This window comes from Xiphophorus couchianus, chromosome 23, assembly GCF_001444195.1.
Source record: "Xiphophorus couchianus chromosome 23, X_couchianus-1.0, whole genome shotgun sequence".
Lineage (NCBI taxonomy): Eukaryota > Metazoa > Chordata > Actinopteri > Cyprinodontiformes > Poeciliidae > Xiphophorus > Xiphophorus couchianus.
Genome location: NC_040250.1, coordinates 5,229,436 through 5,246,411, shown reverse-complemented (window position 1 = coordinate 5,246,411; position 16,976 = coordinate 5,229,436). Strand labels below are relative to the sequence as shown.

Genomic DNA, 16,976 nt, shown 5'->3' with positions numbered 1-16,976 from the left:
TTGACAACAGATTAAGGTTGGCAAGAACTGATCAATCACTGTTATTACAAAAAAGAGTAAAATTTCTGCTACTTGAAAAAGTGTAAACATTGTGTTTTTCAGTTTGTAGTCTTTAAGCTATATTCATGTGCGAAAAATGGTGTTGCAGTAACATTTGACCTATACAGTCTATATGTCATACCAGTGAAACAGTCTTAAAGATTTTAGTCTAGTGCTGCAGTCGTTGTCTGAACAGGTGTGCAGGATTAAAACGCTCAGCAGGTTAGCTTTTACATCTACATGTAATGTAATTTTTAACTTCTCTCCAATCTGTTTCATGGGACTCAAGGACACGTATCAGTTGAAGGTCAAATGGTTCCACATGAGTGACCGGTGTTATACTGGAGCCCTCAGCTGTGGGTGTGTGTGTGTGTGTGTGTGTGTGTAGGTGTGTGTGGGTGTGTGTGTGTGTGTGTGTGCCTGAGTCAGGACCAGTTGACCTCCAGGCTACATTTACATTTTACAGCCCAAGCTGAAGGTCTTTTAGTCAGTAAATGTGTGTGTGCATATCATATTAAAAAGTGTGAATTTATATGTGTTCGCTTTGATCCTGTGGCTTGTCATGAGTTCCCATTAGATCAGATATTGATCAATGTTGTGTTTTTAGATGTCTGTCAGGGAGGATCTCTCCCTACCTTAGTCTATTCTTGTGCACTTGTGCAAATGTAGCCGCCCGCCAAGTTTTTACCATTTGTATGCATGCTGGACATGTGGTGTGTGTGTATGTGCAGTGGTTGGAGGGGGTTAAGATAATAAGCCTCCATCTAATTCTGCTGGTACCAAGGGCATCTCAAAGGCACATCAGCTTCCTCTGGAGTGTTTCCTGGTGGATCGATGCTCTCGCAGAAATCTGTGGTCACAGAAAGAGCTCAAATTATCTTAGCTAAGTTTACTGCAGCCGGGCGATGTGCGTGGTAATTGAGTGTTTGGAAAATTGCTTTCTCACATTCTTTAATTTTCAACCCATTTACCAATCCTTTCCAAATCTGCTGTATTCAGCAGGTATTCCTCAGCTTTTAACAGCAAGCAGGTTATTTTTATTCATGTCTGTGAAAAAGCAGAAAACAGTTAGAAATTGTTTTCTAACGATTTTCTGCTTTAGAAAACAGTGTACTGATATTACACTGCAAAAATGCATGCTATGCTGAATTAACCAAATAAAATAGTCATTTGAGTGAATTTGTTTCAAAGAAACTGAAAGTTTGATATTATTGGAACTGCTTTGAATTAACATGAGCCGACAGTATATATTTTACCACAACCTGATTAGTTCACAATTGATTTTATTTAATAAAGAAAAGCAACATTTCTTACAACTCCTGCTAAATCACATAACCTAATCTAATAATCTATAACATGGCTGCTTTACTGACTGTCTCTGCTGGCTGCCATGACTCTGCAGGATTATTATGACAAAAAAATATTATCAGTAACTTTTTTTGACCCTTTGTACCTAAACTCCAAAAGGCTTGAAGTATTGTGGAAAAAAAGGTCAAATAAATGGAAGATTTAATCACAAATAAGCTAAATGTGTGAAATTGTATTTAGCTGAAATAAAGAGAAGGAGGGACAGAGTTACTCTGACAGAAAAAAAGCTGAAAAGAAACTAAACTGACAGACCATTTCTGTTTGTGATTTACTAAATTGTCCTATCAGACTCATAATTGGACATCTAGTTATTTGACATTCATCTCATTTCAAGAAAAAAAAGAACTATACAAAACCGCCAAACCAAAATTGACCATTTTGTCATCAGTAATTAGGATGACATCAACATATCCTGTAACTCATAGTAGCTCAAACTATGACAAACAACAATTGAATACAGAAATAAAATTTAACCAGGCAACACTGTCACAAAGAGAAAATATTTCTACAAAAGAGGAAAACAGCTTTAACCCAATATTTTGATGTTAGAATTTAAAATCGGAGCCTCACTAGACTAGCTGGATGATCCAGTCTCTCGATATTTTAGCCTGTGCAGTTTTGGGGGCTTGATGTTCTTTTTTCAAAGGATGATTTTTACCATTTCTACAACATAATAAAAGTATTACTAGTTACATATATTCAAACAAACAGAACTTGAATACAGAGCAGTACAAGGACAAATCCCAATGGTAATATTTAAGTTAAAATGACAAGTCATCATCATCATTATTATTATTACCAAGTAAGAAACATCAATTTGTATAGTTTCTTTCCTTTGTGCATCCGACAGCACAATGGATTCCCCACAAACTGTTGATTCGCATTTTGACTTCTCTTTGACCTTTTGCTTGCAGAGGTGCATCACATGTAATTGGGTTGATATGAGGTTTTGGTTTTTATCGTATCATGCTTAACAGGGGTCACTGTGAGGCCAACATTCCCCTCAGAGGTTTCATATTATGAGTCAGTGTGCATGCCCACAACCAGCAGGGAATTTAATGATAGGGAATATAATTGCAAGAAAATTACACGAGTAATTGCAGTGAGGATAAAATGTGCAAAAAAATACATTTCTGCTGCATAACATTTTGGGAAACAGGTAAAAATCACTGTTATCCACACAGACAAGCTGTTTCAGCTTGAGGAGTCATTCATCTTTGCAACAAAAGTTTTGGGGGAAAGTGTGTAAAGATTTAAATTTAAGGTATGTCCCTTTATTAGCACTAAAATATGGAGCAAAACCCATGTTAAATGGGTTTTATTGTGTATTTTCCAGGCACATAGTGCCATTTTATAGCACAATCAAATAACTGTTACCATCAATTGTAAAAATGCTCTATTAAACATAACTTAAAAGAAAATTGACTTCACTATCCAACACCTGTAAATTTGCCTGTGTCTCTTTAAGAAGCTCCTGGTCTTTTGACATCTTTCAATACGTCATCACAACAATGTTCGTCTATTATAACATTTATAGCCATTCTTAGGAGTGTTGCACTGAAAATTTGTTTGTCCGATGAGCTCAGCTGAGTTCAGTTCCACCAGGTTTTCACTTATTACTGCTACCACCAGTCTGGAGGAGCTGTGTGGGGAAAGCACAGCTGGGGACTGCAGCTCCGAGGAAATTCAGAGATTCAACAATTTCTCAAATATGCACGAAAGAATCAACGCAACACTCCGGGTATTTTTGATGAGGCAATAAGATTATAACATAATATAAAGCTCAAAAAAGTCGATTTCACATAATATCACCCTGCTTCAAAATAGATAAAGCTAATCAGGAGAATATTATTTGCTCGGAAGGGATAGGTTTGGGCAGTGAAGGGCTAAAATGTAAGGAAGATACATTTTATTCAAAATGTTATTCAAGTGTTGCAGAGTGCACATAATTTTTCTTCAGGTTTGTGGGGTAGAAATCCCAAAATTCAATGACAAAGAAAAATGGCTGTATTGTTGTGATAGTTTTCCTCCCCTCACTTCTCAAACTTCTTCTATACAACTCTATTATGACAGTTGGCTTGAAGGAATTCAAAACAAGAGCGCCTCCAGTCTTCCCCATGGGCAGCCAACCTTCATAACACACACTCAAATTTGTGCCTGCATAAGCTCTTATATATACAGATGCACACACACACAGACATGCTATCGTCACATAGACCTGCAAAATAACAGGCACAAGCATAGCTTAGCCCCCACCTCTTGTGTTTTCATAACAGGGTATAAAGGTTAGGTTTGATTCCGCTTGTTTAAAGTGCACACATGCTCACGGACACTGCTGCCGAAGTGGAGAAAAATAAAAAAAGTTCTAATGCTTCCCTTAACTGCTGGCAGGTGCAAGAGGGTAGATGCTTGGATTCAGGGGCTGATTGGCTAGAAAACCCCCAGGCAAGGGCCAAACATCACCATGAAGATCAAATGGAGCTTGCTACTCAAAAAGAAAGTAAGATCAACCTAAAACTATTATTTTCTTCTGATGTTTTCATGTAATTGCATGTTCACAACTAAGAAAACTAAGATATTCACAGCAATACAATTAAAAGGGGCAGAGTTTGGCAGTAACTAGTTACATTTACTCAATTACTTTTATCTGTGTAACAAAGAAAAAAAAAACCTTTTTAATAATATTTTCACTACACCATATTTTTTTACTTTTGCTTTTATTATGAAGTCTCACTACTCTTACTTGAGTAAAATTTCTGGATACTCTTCCCACTGTGAGCAACTTTATTGAATGAAAAACAATTTTGTTTTCACACAAAGTTCACAAGATACAGACACATCTGCAGTTTCTGTTGAATTTTTATACAGAAAAAAATTGATTTGGAATAATGTCTATTTTTGCCTGATTTTGTAATTATGTTGTTTGAATTGTTTTCATTTTGATCTTTAAAATGCCAACATTTCCACATAATTTGAATACTAAATGACTGATGTTTTGATCAGTTGCTCAGTACTTGAGTAAACATTTTAACAAATAATTTTTACTCTTACTTGAGTAATATCTTTTTACTTAAGTAAAAATATGTTGAAGTAGTGCTACTATTTTCTTCAATACACTATTTGGGTCTCTACCCACCTCTGAAAAAGGATAATAATCTTATTTGTTCTTAAAATATATATTTTTTGGAATAGGGTATCCCTTCTTTTAGTATTTTCCTCATGACATGTTCGCCTATTTATATCTCATTCCCTTGTTTAATAGATGTGACATTTTCCTGGGTCTCTTGTGCCTTTTCTCCTTTTCTGTCTCTCACAGCATGTGGAGATGCCAGCCAGGTCTGATTCAGCCTGAAGCTAGCTCCCAGGTTGTACAACACACAAAAACCATACATACACACACTACATGCAGCATGGAGACAGAAAAAACTGTTTCAGCAATTAAACTCACATTAGTATTGGGTTTTATTCACTACTTTTCACTAAAAAGTTTAGAAATTACATCCAGAATATAGTGTCTTAGAATATCACTCACCATTTGCACATTTTGTTACATTGCAACCACAAATGCTGGCATATTTGTTTGGGATTTAATGCTTCAAAAAGTATTGAAACTCTGTATCAATAGGAACTTTTAAAGTTATTCTAAATACATAATATATTTCAGTGAAATTTGTGATCATACCATGGGAAAATGTGCAACAGTTCAAGAGGTGGGCATAGTTTTCCAAGGCGCTGCAGTTACAAAAATGAGATGAATGGATACAGTACAGGAAGCAGTTTGACATTGAATTACTGCAGCAGAGGTCAGGAGAACAGATGGGCAGAGAGATTTACCTCCCAGTTTTCCACCAGCACAGCTTTAACATAAAACTGCAGTGCTGCTGACTAAATATAAACAAATCCACCATTTGTCATGACATATCTTTACATTTAGAGTTAGAGCCGAGTTATCCATGTATAAATAAAACTGGTATCAAACTGATTTGAGTAAATTTTGATAAACGTCTTCCTGCCTAAAAAGAGAAATGTTAGGAATAATTTTTAAAAAGATGAGCAGAGTAGACTGGTGTGGGAGTGGTGAGTCCCACAGGACAAGACGCTGTTATGCATGCTGGTGGCATTTGTATACGGTTCAAACAATTTATGTGTGGACAAATGGGGGAGTGCTCTGAATACCTGCGTTTGTAACTGGAGCATGTAGTGTGTGTTTGACTGCATAAGTGTCTGCAAATTTCAGTGTCAGCATCTGTGTGTGTTCAACAGGGGAACTGTGTGTAAGCACGTGTGTGAAGGTCACTGTGCATGTGTGTGTGTGTATGTGTTTGCCATTGTGCTCATGTGATACACTCTGTAAATAGCAATGGACCGCAAAAGAGAGCGGACACCGCGGCTGTTCCCTGTGGTATGATAGTAATACAACACATGCACCCAATCACCTAGAGTAATATTGGAACAAACAGACAAAAGAAGGAGAACAAATACAAGATTGTGTTGGAACTATCTAGAGGATGAGAGAAACAAAAATAAAATATAAAAGAATGAATAAGAACCACAGCTTAGAATATATAAAGACAATAAAAGTGAAGACTTAGATTGATCAAGAGAAAGTGGAAGCCAAGAATAGATTTGCTCCCTGAATCATTTATCACCTTTATTAACTGCCAAACACAGGAAGAGAGCCAACAGCGTCTAAAGCCAAAGATGTCAACAGACATTTCACAATTTCACCAACAACATGGAACATGGAGAGTGTGTGTCTCCAAATATGATTCTGATGGTGAAAGCCACTGGCAGCTTCTAATGTTTGCTGTAACAGAAATTTATACAGTAAGTGACTGTGACCTTTCTTATCCAGCGGCCGAAGCGCTTCGTCAGCTTTGTACCGTGGGGATGCAGTGGCTTCAGCAGATGCACAAAGCACCAAGCTTATGTATTCAGTAAGTTCAGTCATATACATAACAGCCAGTTTTGAATTATACCTGTTGTTTAATTCTTCCAGATGCTGAAGGTGCAGCACTCAATATAAACGGCAAAAAAATGTCTGTAAATTATATGAAAGGTTTCTGCCACAGATCAAGGACTTTTGGTGTGAATTATGTGTACCAATCCCAAAATAAAGGCAAAAAATTCTGAGAAAGTGCTAGCTGAAGTTGGTAGGAGAGTGATTATCCACATGGGTTAAAAAAAGCAACATAAAAGAGAAAGAGGGTTTGGGCATGACAACAATTGTGACATTGAGAGGGAAAAGATGAAAACATGATGGCCTGGGAACACCATAACAGTTCTGAAGGGTGGCAGCATCCTGTTTGGTGGGTTATTTGCTGCAGGAGGGAGGAGCCATCTCAAATCACTGATTTCAACAGTGATTTTCAAACTGCAAACATGAAGCCTAGGCGCAAATTCAAACTGGAAGACTCTTTAGCCCCACCGGCATCATCCAATCGGCGCGTCCCGCTCATCACCGCCGACCTATCAACGCTGGACCAAGCCACGTCACGTCCAATCACCGACCAAGGCTCAGTTGATAAGGACCTCCATCCATGGCATCTTCCGCTTTCCAGCTGCGCCCAACCCTCCTCCACCCCTTCTCCACCTCCACTCTTCAGGCTCACATCCTTCACCGACCTCCACCACCAGTGTCGGGTCCCGGGGGATGACATTCCTAACCTACATCGGGAATGCTCATCCGAGCTTATCGCAATTCACAGCTCAATGTCCTCAGCCGGGGCCCGAGCGCCAAAGAACTTTAAATTCATGCATGTCAATAAACCTTTTTAATCGCTGTTTTTTTCCGTCTGAGTCTCTCCAGATTGAAATGACAGTTGCACTAATTCTGTCAGGAGGAATGGACAAAATTCCAGCAAACCAGCATTTTGTTGAGGGCTGCCCACAAATACCATGAAAATGTATAAAAACTTACAACTTTGAAGGAAATAAAACTTGTCTTATGTTTTGGTCTGGTACTTAGAGTATAAAATAATTTTGGTCACCCTAACTGACCTCAAACAGGAAAATGTCCAACAGTAAGAAATACAAAATAGTACCTTAATCAGGTCATTTTCTACTAGTAATAAATGAAGATCCTGGCCATGTTCTGTCAGATATAAGACTATTGTTCAGAGTTTTTTGCTTGACTGGAGGTTTAGTTTCCCTACGACAGACTAGCAGCCTGTCCAGAGTGAACCCCGCCTCTCGGCCGAAACGTTCGCTGCAGATAGCCACCAGCACCACTCCTGACCCTACTAGGGACAAGAGTGGACAGAAAATGGATGGATGGATGGATGAAGGTTTAGTTAATGCGACATCTGCAAACTAATGACTGCTGCACCTACATATTTTCTTAGTTTATATTGATGACATTATTTTTTCTTTTATTTATTTGACATAGTGTATATGATGTTTTTATTTAATAAAGTAAAAAAGATAAAGAAAAATAAAAAGGGATGTAGTATAAACATTTTCTTGCATATTTTCAGCTCCTTTCCAAACCACAAGTGGTTTGGTTGGCTCAAATAAGTTTACAACTAGGATAAAGAACTTAATTCAATTCATTTTCAGTTTGTTTCTATAGTGCCAATTAAGAGCAAATGTTATCCCAAGGAACATTACAAAAAAAGTCAATGCAGTCCAATCATATCACAACCAGATTCTAAGTCAATTTCAATTTGACTCTAGTTATCAAACAATTCAGTTAAGTTAATTTTGGTTTAAAAATACTCTCTGTCTGAGCTGAAAAACTGTGTCTGTATAGGCCCACCCTTTCCAGGCCATCCGCATTTTTCTGCTTTTAAGCTCAGTAAAAACATTCTTCACTGCAGTAATGTAGGTCTGTAGAAGGTTTGAATGTTTACTGCAGGGTTGTAGTTGTGACACTCCGTTTTTGGTAGTCTTTGGAAGAAAATGCTCTAATACTAATTAGTCCAGCTTCAGTCTGCATCACATGCAATCTTATGTTAAAGCATGTGCAGTGCATGTGTACAGAAACTAAACAGTAAAACCTTGAAAGATGTCTACAGAAAAAAAATACTTAAGGAGATTTTGACCCTGTTTAACTCCCTGCCACAGTTGTTGTGTTCTTGTAAATCTGCCTTAATTGGAAAACAAATAGGAATCCACACTCACAGCAAAGTTAGCCACATTTTGATTTGACATTTTCTATTTCTACTTCCCTAAAACATTTTACTGTGCACAGACCTTTTTTTTACCCCTCCAGGGGGTCTTTTTTGTGGGCTCTAGTGTCCCTTAAATGATAGTGGGCCGACAGAAAACAGGGAAGGAGAGGGGGGAAGACATGCGGCAAATATCGTCGGGTCCGGGAGTCGAACCCACGACGGCCGCGTCGAGGACTCAAGGCCTCCAAATACGGGTCGCGCTACGCCCTACGCCACCACGGCACGCCCTTTTTTTTTTTACAGACATGCCTGGTCGCACTAAAGTTAGCTGACCAGTTATTCCTGACTCTCCATTGAGCCTGAGCCAGATGTATCCAGATTTCTGGAATAGTTTGGGAGTAGATCAATCAGGAATAGCATAGCCACTAAAGTGAACTATGCTTTGTTTAAAAACATTTCACACACTCCTCCCACTTAGTGAACAAACTATGTCCTGTTTCTCACCTTATGCTCTTTGTGTGACCTTAGCTTTGACTGGCTGCTGAAAGCAAACCAACCTGTTTACCTAATGGAGGAGCACTATGTTTTGAAAGATGTGCAATTTCTATTTTTTGAGAAGAAATCAACACCTAAATGCTAAGTTTAATGTCAACTCTGACATTTGAGTGTTTCTTGAGTTGTTAGCTAATTTCTAATGATAATGTTGGGATTTTGATTCACTATCTTCTTATGCAAGTGACTGGAAACACTTTGTTTGTTCCTTATAAACTCTGTGTGAACTCTCCTTATTGTAGCACTCTTTGTGTTTTGCTGCAGTACCATGAGAATGCAGTACAGATACAGAAGCTGCTCTTCTGTTTTTCTGTTCTCCCTTGAGTTCATGTTTCAGAGACAAAAGCTTCAAGATTCCCAACTTGACCAGTTCAGTGAAACACACATAGAAGGACGGTAACTTCATCTGTTCTTGTAAAAAAAAATCTTTTGAAATGTTTGGCCTTACATTTCTGCTTTCAAATTCATTCTTTTTCATTAAAAATACATTTGTTTATTTATTTTTCCAGGTAAGTAATCCTTGGTTGAAAGTTGGAGGTAACTCTAGTATTAAAAGAGCCAGTGACCTGCATGTTTTAGATATTTCCCTGGTGCCACAAACCTGAATCAAATTAATGATTTATTAGTCAGCTCCTCCAGAACCTGATGACATGCTGAGGAAGTAATTTAGTCATTTGAATCACCTATGTTGAAGAAGACACATCTAAATCATGCAGGACAGTGGTTTTTGAGAACTGGAGATGAAAGCCCCCATTTTAATACTTTTTTTTTTCAAATTAATTAATGAAAACGTATTAAAATGCAACCCTCTCTCTGCAGCAGCAACTTACTATTAATGGAAAACTGCATGTTGCCTTGGGGTGGAAGACTGTTCAGGCATCTCCATGGCAGCATGAAGTTTTCACTGTGTGTGTACAGGTATATATAATGTGTTTGGGCATACATGTTTTGATCTATGCAGTTGGATGTTGTTTGCTGTAAAGTCAATCCTATACTCTGTGGTTTGGAGTGTGCTGTTATAATGTACAGGATAGAAAGCACTGGTACAGTTTAATATATTGGATTTAAGTGGTGATAAAGATGAACTCATGCAAAAAAAAATGAGAATTAGAGAATTAGGCAATAAATGATAGAAATTGTGACTTTTCTACCCTCTTATTTAAATGAAGGAGGCTGGCTTCATTCTGTAAATGGTTTCATTAAATTATGAGCTAATAAGTCAGACTATGTGCAATGTAAATTCATTCATGACCTGTTGAGTAATTTTATGATCTGAACTTTATTTTACATTTATGTTCATTGAATAGTAAAGATCAACATGAAACTGTGATGAAACATTCATATCAGTGATGATACAAGGGCAACATTAAGACAGGAAACACTCTTCTAAAGCACAAAGAGTTCCCTTATTATGCTATTGTCATTTAAAATGATACATAACAATCTGTTGAAGCTGTTGAAAATTCCTCATTCAAAAAATACATTTTCCAATAGGAATTAAACCCCAAAAGCTTAGAAAAAAAATCTATACACTTCTTTGAATGATTTTTAGTTCATCTAAACAAATCTACATCACTACAGACATATTTTTCATAACTGATATTGTAAAATGAAAGATGCAGTTTAAGTGAAAAATCTCTAAATTTGGTTAGCTGATAACTTATTATGAATCATAACTGCAGATAGAAACAATCATTGAGATACAACAGAATTTCACATTTAAGTTACTATACAATATTCAAAGAATTTTAATTTTTATGTTTTTAAAATCTTCAATACCTGTGCAGCATTTGTTGTATTGATGTTGACTTTTTTTCTTTAAAAACAAGATGGCAATGTTCATATGACAATATTTTTTATTGATTTTATTAAAGGAAATATTTTTGTTCTTATATACTTTTTTTATCTGCCTAAGTTTGTTCACAGAGTTACTGCATGACTCATATTATGGAGAACAGTTTGGGGATCACAACAAACGGCTGCAAGAAATTAGATTCATTTCCTGAGCTGAAAAGCATTTTTCTCTGAGAGGTGCTTCACTGTTTTCAGCCACCATGTCTAGGAAAATAAGGTGAAAAAAGGAAAGCATGTTGTTTGGTTAAATAACCACAAATTATAATGTGTTGCATGCAAATTACGAACAACCGCAGTGACATTCACACGTCCTTGAAATAAAAAATGGTTCCCCTCTCCAGGAGTCCAACAGTACTGCCTTGGCAGCTGAAGATATAATTTTTCCAGTAGGGTGCCCCAGGGTGTCCTCCCAGCTTGATGTGACTGCAATAAAGTAGCTCCTCAGAGATATCTCTAGAAGACAGACAGAGTCAATGCACAATATGCTTCACCCAATTCCTCTGTTTATCTACAGTGTCTGGCAAAAACATGAATACCGCTTGAATTTGAGGTAATAACAGAATAAGCAGAGATGTTCTGCGAAGGTGTCAGATGTTTGTTATTTATTCAGTATCATAAAGATCAAATACACATAAGACTGGTCAGAGATGATGATAGTCAAATAATACTTATGTCACTTTAACCCTGGCAAGTTCTATATGTTCAATGACTATTCTCTGTCATGCCAGATTTTTACCCATAACTTCATTTGTTGCTTTCATTTTTTTTTTCTATGTCTGAGTTCCTAGAGTTGTTATTGAAATCTGTTTTATGTCAGTCCTGTTGCAAACATTTAAACTCAAAGACATTGGCATGTTTTAAAAATCAACAGTAACAATAAGTAGCTTGATTGAGTTGGGTTTTGTAGTTCTCTCTTGGAATCTACTATCTGAGTCTTATGCGTGTATTGATCCACATCTCTCATTTTCTATTTACTACTCATCTTCCCTAATTTTCCTGGGATTCTCCCTCAATTGTTCTGCAACACTTTGTCTAGACTCACCTGGTTTCCATAATACTTCGTCATTATTTAAGCTCCACGCTTTTGTTAGTTTGCTGGATTCTCAAGTTACTGTCACTCTCGTTTCATGGCCTGTATTCTCTGTGCCTTGTCTGTAACCTCCCTCTTTCGATTTATTAAATAATCTCAGGCGTTTGCTGCTTTAACATTTGCATTTGGGTCCACAGTAACAGCACAGCATGACTATTATTTCTGCAGAATCAAACACTTAGCTGGTTAAATAACTGTTTGGCACTCAAACATCATCAACTACAGCAAATCAGAGTTCTTACTTTCAATCAGAGCACCATGTTTATCTGTATTCCCTTTTCTCCTGCTCATAATGACTTTGCTGTTTCCATAAACCGTTTTGTCCATGATGACTTCACTTTATTTTTTCATCTTTTCAGCTCCACCTAATCTCCTTACACATTAAGGTCCTGACAAATCCACCCTCTCCTGTGTCTCCTCTGTTATTCTGCACCCCTTGTAGAGAGAAAAACATGTAGATTCTTTATAGCAGTGGTAAATTCCCTCTGCATCTCTGTCATGCTGCAGATCCTGCAAAACTCGCAGGCAAACAGACATACAGAGACTCAAAGTAATTCTAGCTCACAAATGTGTTTCTAAAAGAGCTATATGTCAGTCATTTTCCCTGCTCTTGCGCGTTCATACAGACATGGGTTAACTTGGGCACTCATGCTCAGTTTTCCCTCATAGGAGCAGTACAATCTATAATTGAGTAGATGGCTGTTATTTTAAGGCCTCAAGGTCACGAGCATCAATAACTCTGCTGGACCACCACACATAATTCACACATACTCACATGCATCTGATCCAATGATGGAAATTCTGTTTGCTACCCCCCATCTAACTGAAACACAAAAATCAAATCTGTAGCATCAACCGGATTAATTTGGAGGAATTCGATTTTTCTTATAAATAAAAATTTAAAAGTGCATTTGTTTTCACCCATGTTCATTATTTATTCCAGCTAGATGTTATATGATCCACCCTGGAAAGAGAACCTTACAGAGCCCAGGAGTGTATGCAAACTGGTTGACTTTACAATGTCTTAGGAAGAATTTACAACTAAAAAAGGTGATTTGGTGCAAACCATGTAAGATACAGAATCTCTTTTAACTCCTTCTGTGTTACTACTTTCTGAAGCAGGAATCGGGTCAATTGGAGCTTCTTATAGTAAAGCATTTAATCTTCTATCAAAGCTGTTCATTTCTCTCTCTCTCTTTGTTTGTTGGGAATTTAGCAAGATGTAACATGGTTATTGGGAAACCACAGTGTCATACAGTGGTGATGGTGTTGCTGTTAATGGTTTGCCTTTGAGGAAGCAGAGGGGTGCAGTAAACATATCAGCAGCAGGATGGGCGAGAGATGCCACGGCAAAGGGCAAACAGGAGAGCTTTTACAGAGGTCAGTGGTGAGATGGACAGAGCCGGAGTTATTGGCTGATTTTACTCATCTGTCAAAACCAAACATCAATAAAAGAACATAAAATAATTCTTATTTCTTTTTTAGCAGGAATATTTGTATAGCTAGCTTCAGTTTCATTAACCATAAAATTGCACAACTTGAAATTGCAAAAAAAAATTTGTTTAATGGAAACATGCCAATTAAAAAAAAAAAAGACTTTTTGATAAAACGTTTTTGCGCTAGGACGAGGTGGTTTTTCAGCCAAATACATGTATTTCACAAAACTGCGATGGAAACACTTTTTTGCATCACATGGTTCATGTGATTGACAGCCGGATGTTACTACTGGAGAAAACCACAAAGAAGACAACAAAAATCTGAAGAGAGAACAATGACTGAGATCTCCTGCCTTTACTCCTCACCTCACAGGAGACTGATAGAAATCTCATATAGCTATACACAATTGAGTTTTTAAAGTAAAATGAATAAAGGCTGAAGGAGGAGAAAGAGCTAAACTTAATGTAATAATAGTATGTCAAGGGCCACAAGGATTATAAAATGAACTACTATGTGCATGTGCAGAAGAGTGTGTATTTGGACATCTACAATTGAGAGGTTGAGTAAGTAATGTGAATGAGAGAGAGAAGGAGAGAGATTACATTTGTCTTCATGTAGCTATTTTTTTAAACAAGCATCCAAAACGTTGTGTAGCTTTGTTGTGTGCTAGAGTAAAAAGACAAGAAATGCCAAATGTGAACAGAATTGTCCAAAAAGAGATATGTTCATAAATGCGTGCATGTGTGAGGGCAGGGCTGGGATTAAACTGTCATTATCCGGCTATAAAGGTCAGAAGGTTCAACATCAGACAGCTGCAGATTAACTGACTGACAGACTGTCTCCTTTGTTTGAATTTACTACAACCACCATTAATTTACCTCAGCTCAGTTTTATGTCTGCCTGCTGATCTGCTTCAGATTATTGTCTCTCTACACAACCCAACTATGCATAAGCTTAACGTCATGGACTGTTCATTGACCTCGTCAAAGGTTAGTGAGGTCTGAAATGCTTGAACTGTTTTTTTCCTGGTACTTCTTCGACCTCCTGGATAAGTCATTAATGTGTTTTTGGTGTATTTTTGGCAGAACAGCCATTTCTTGGAAGGTTCAACACTATTCCATGTTTTAAGGAATCACATGGTGTCTGTAAAGATTGCTCCTGTTATCATTCACTCACTTTCTATTTTGGTTCCGCTTACTATTTGTTTAGGTTGTGACAAGAAAGCCACTCAATTGAGTTTAGGAAAACGGAATGCTCTTATTGTAGCTTATTGTAAAATAAAAATGTTGGTTTTTGTTATGTTAGCCCTATAATTTGAAAAGCATCTGCAGAATTTAAAAATATTCTGTATGCCTGTTTCCCAGCTTCAGTGTAGTTTTTTGTTGCTCACCACTGTCATCGTTTTACTGTAAAAAGACAAATTTTTAGTATTTAATGGAACAAAAACAACTTTGTAGAAGTATTTTTGTTTCTACTTGAAGGAGGACTTGCCTAGAAATTACTGTCCCTTTTGCCAGAAATATGGTCTCCTGTCAAAAAATATTAGTTTAATAATCCTCTTGACTCATTGCTTTTGGCTTCGGGCTCTTTGCCCTCATGACTCTCATCTCACTTTCTCTATATCGGTGCTGCTTCAGTGACAGCTCAGTGGTATTCTTCCCCATATTATTTAAAACATAAGATAGATAGTTTGTCTTGAGGAAAAACTTGTTAGACATAATTTAATAGGACTCTTTTGATGAAGGCTATTGCATGGAGTAAGGATGGACTTCCCATGTATATCAGAAGTTTTGATCCAATTTACCTGGTTCTACCTGCAAATACACAAGTTTTACAAACTAATATGTTATCCGGCAATCTTGGATGAGCTGAGGGTAATGTGGAAATTTTGTTCTCTCAACATGTGATGCCGTGATATAGAAAATATGAGATACATACATTGAGCTTCAATTAGGATCTAACAGGAAAGTTTATTCTTCTTCTGTGTAATGAACATACTCCATATACAATACTTCACATGCAATACTTTATATCAAATACTTTATATCAAATATTTCAGGTATCACTTAGGAACTGCAAAATCTAGCCTTTAGATTCAGTAAATCACAAATGGTTATCAAACCCCTTTAAACGGAAAGAGAATTATTTTAACACGCTCCATTTAACATTATGAATTTTATCAAATGACAACTATTAAAGTAAAACTATGTTAATTAGCTTATAACTATCTTAATAGCTTTTACAACTTTTATTCTGCACATATAGAATATACTTTAATATTTAAGCATCTTAGCTTTTAACTGTATCCATTGTGTTAACAGAATAACAGTATTTTATCTCTTACACAAAAACTCAGCTCTACAAAACTGAAAAAAGATGTAATGCTCCTTTAATGCTGTGTCTCTTTACTGAGTTTCACACATAGGCTACCATTATTTACTCACTAAATGTCATAATAATATGGTTTCTCTGGTTTTATCAACAACGCATAAAGAAATGTCCATTTTACAAATAAAGATACCAAAGTATTGTCTTTTGTGTGAGAACCGTTTCAAAAAGTGCAAAATACAATAAGTTCAAAGTGGATTCAGTGGTCCTTCAGTTGTTTCTCAGCTAGCTCAAGACACATGTACAAAGTCCACTGATGCAAGGGCATTCAACAGGAGCTGTAGATTTCCATGGTTAAAAAAACATGAATATTTGGTTAATTGTTCATTCTATGTGCTTTATCTCTGTACTCTCTCTGAACTTTGATTAATAATTACTTTTAATGCGGTTAAGGGTGTTTCCTTCATAGATATCCTTAATTTATATTTAATGGCTAAATAGGGTGTGGTTTATTCGCAAGTACTACCTCCAAGCTCTTTGTCATGACCATGTTGGCAGAACAAGTCTAAACCACAGACCACTGCTTCCCAGTTTGTCAGTCTTTGATTTGCCTTGAGCCCACCAATCCTGCTTGTCTGTTATGGATGTCAGACCAGAGGCTGCCCAGACACTGGGCCAGAGCTGTCACTCACTGCCACCTTTGACCCTGAATGTGTCACCCATCATCAACTCTACACTTTTACTGTCAACAAGCTACACAAGACACACGCTTTCTAACCTTTTTTATTCTTTCTTTGATTTTATTTCCACTTCTTAGTCAGAAGCCTGGATAAGGCACAGTACTTCTGCATCCCAAAAGCAGTTTTAAAAATTTAAATATGGTATTTAACTGACCACAATTGAGGGATTAGCAAAAAACTCAGACTGGCTCAGACACACATTGAGCAGATCACTATAATAGATTATGTCACATTCAGCATGAAGTCTAATAACCAGCAGGATTATCATTAACAAAATCCAATTTTTATATGACAAATAACTTACAGGTGACGCATTTCCTTAAACGGACAAGGATAAGTATGCCAACAACAAAACAATTGTCCTTTCCAGCAGTTTTGTACAGCGCATTCAATGTTGAAACCAGCTAACCAGGCATGCTGGAGCTCTGCTAGGGCTGGGCTTCACTGCAGTTGCTA

The 16,976-nt window shown here is 37.0% G+C and overlaps 1 long non-coding RNA gene across 1 annotated transcript; it reads left to right on the top strand.

The window, feature by feature from the left end:
- Positions 1 to 2,311: 2,311 nt before the first annotated feature.
- Positions 2,312 to 6,787, top strand: LOC114138669 (uncharacterized). Its single transcript, XR_003594267.1, has 3 exons — positions 2,312 to 3,907; positions 4,724 to 4,772; positions 6,263 to 6,787. It is a non-coding gene; the product is annotated as an uncharacterized LOC114138669 (long non-coding RNA).
- Positions 6,788 to 16,976: the final 10,189 nt, after the last annotated feature.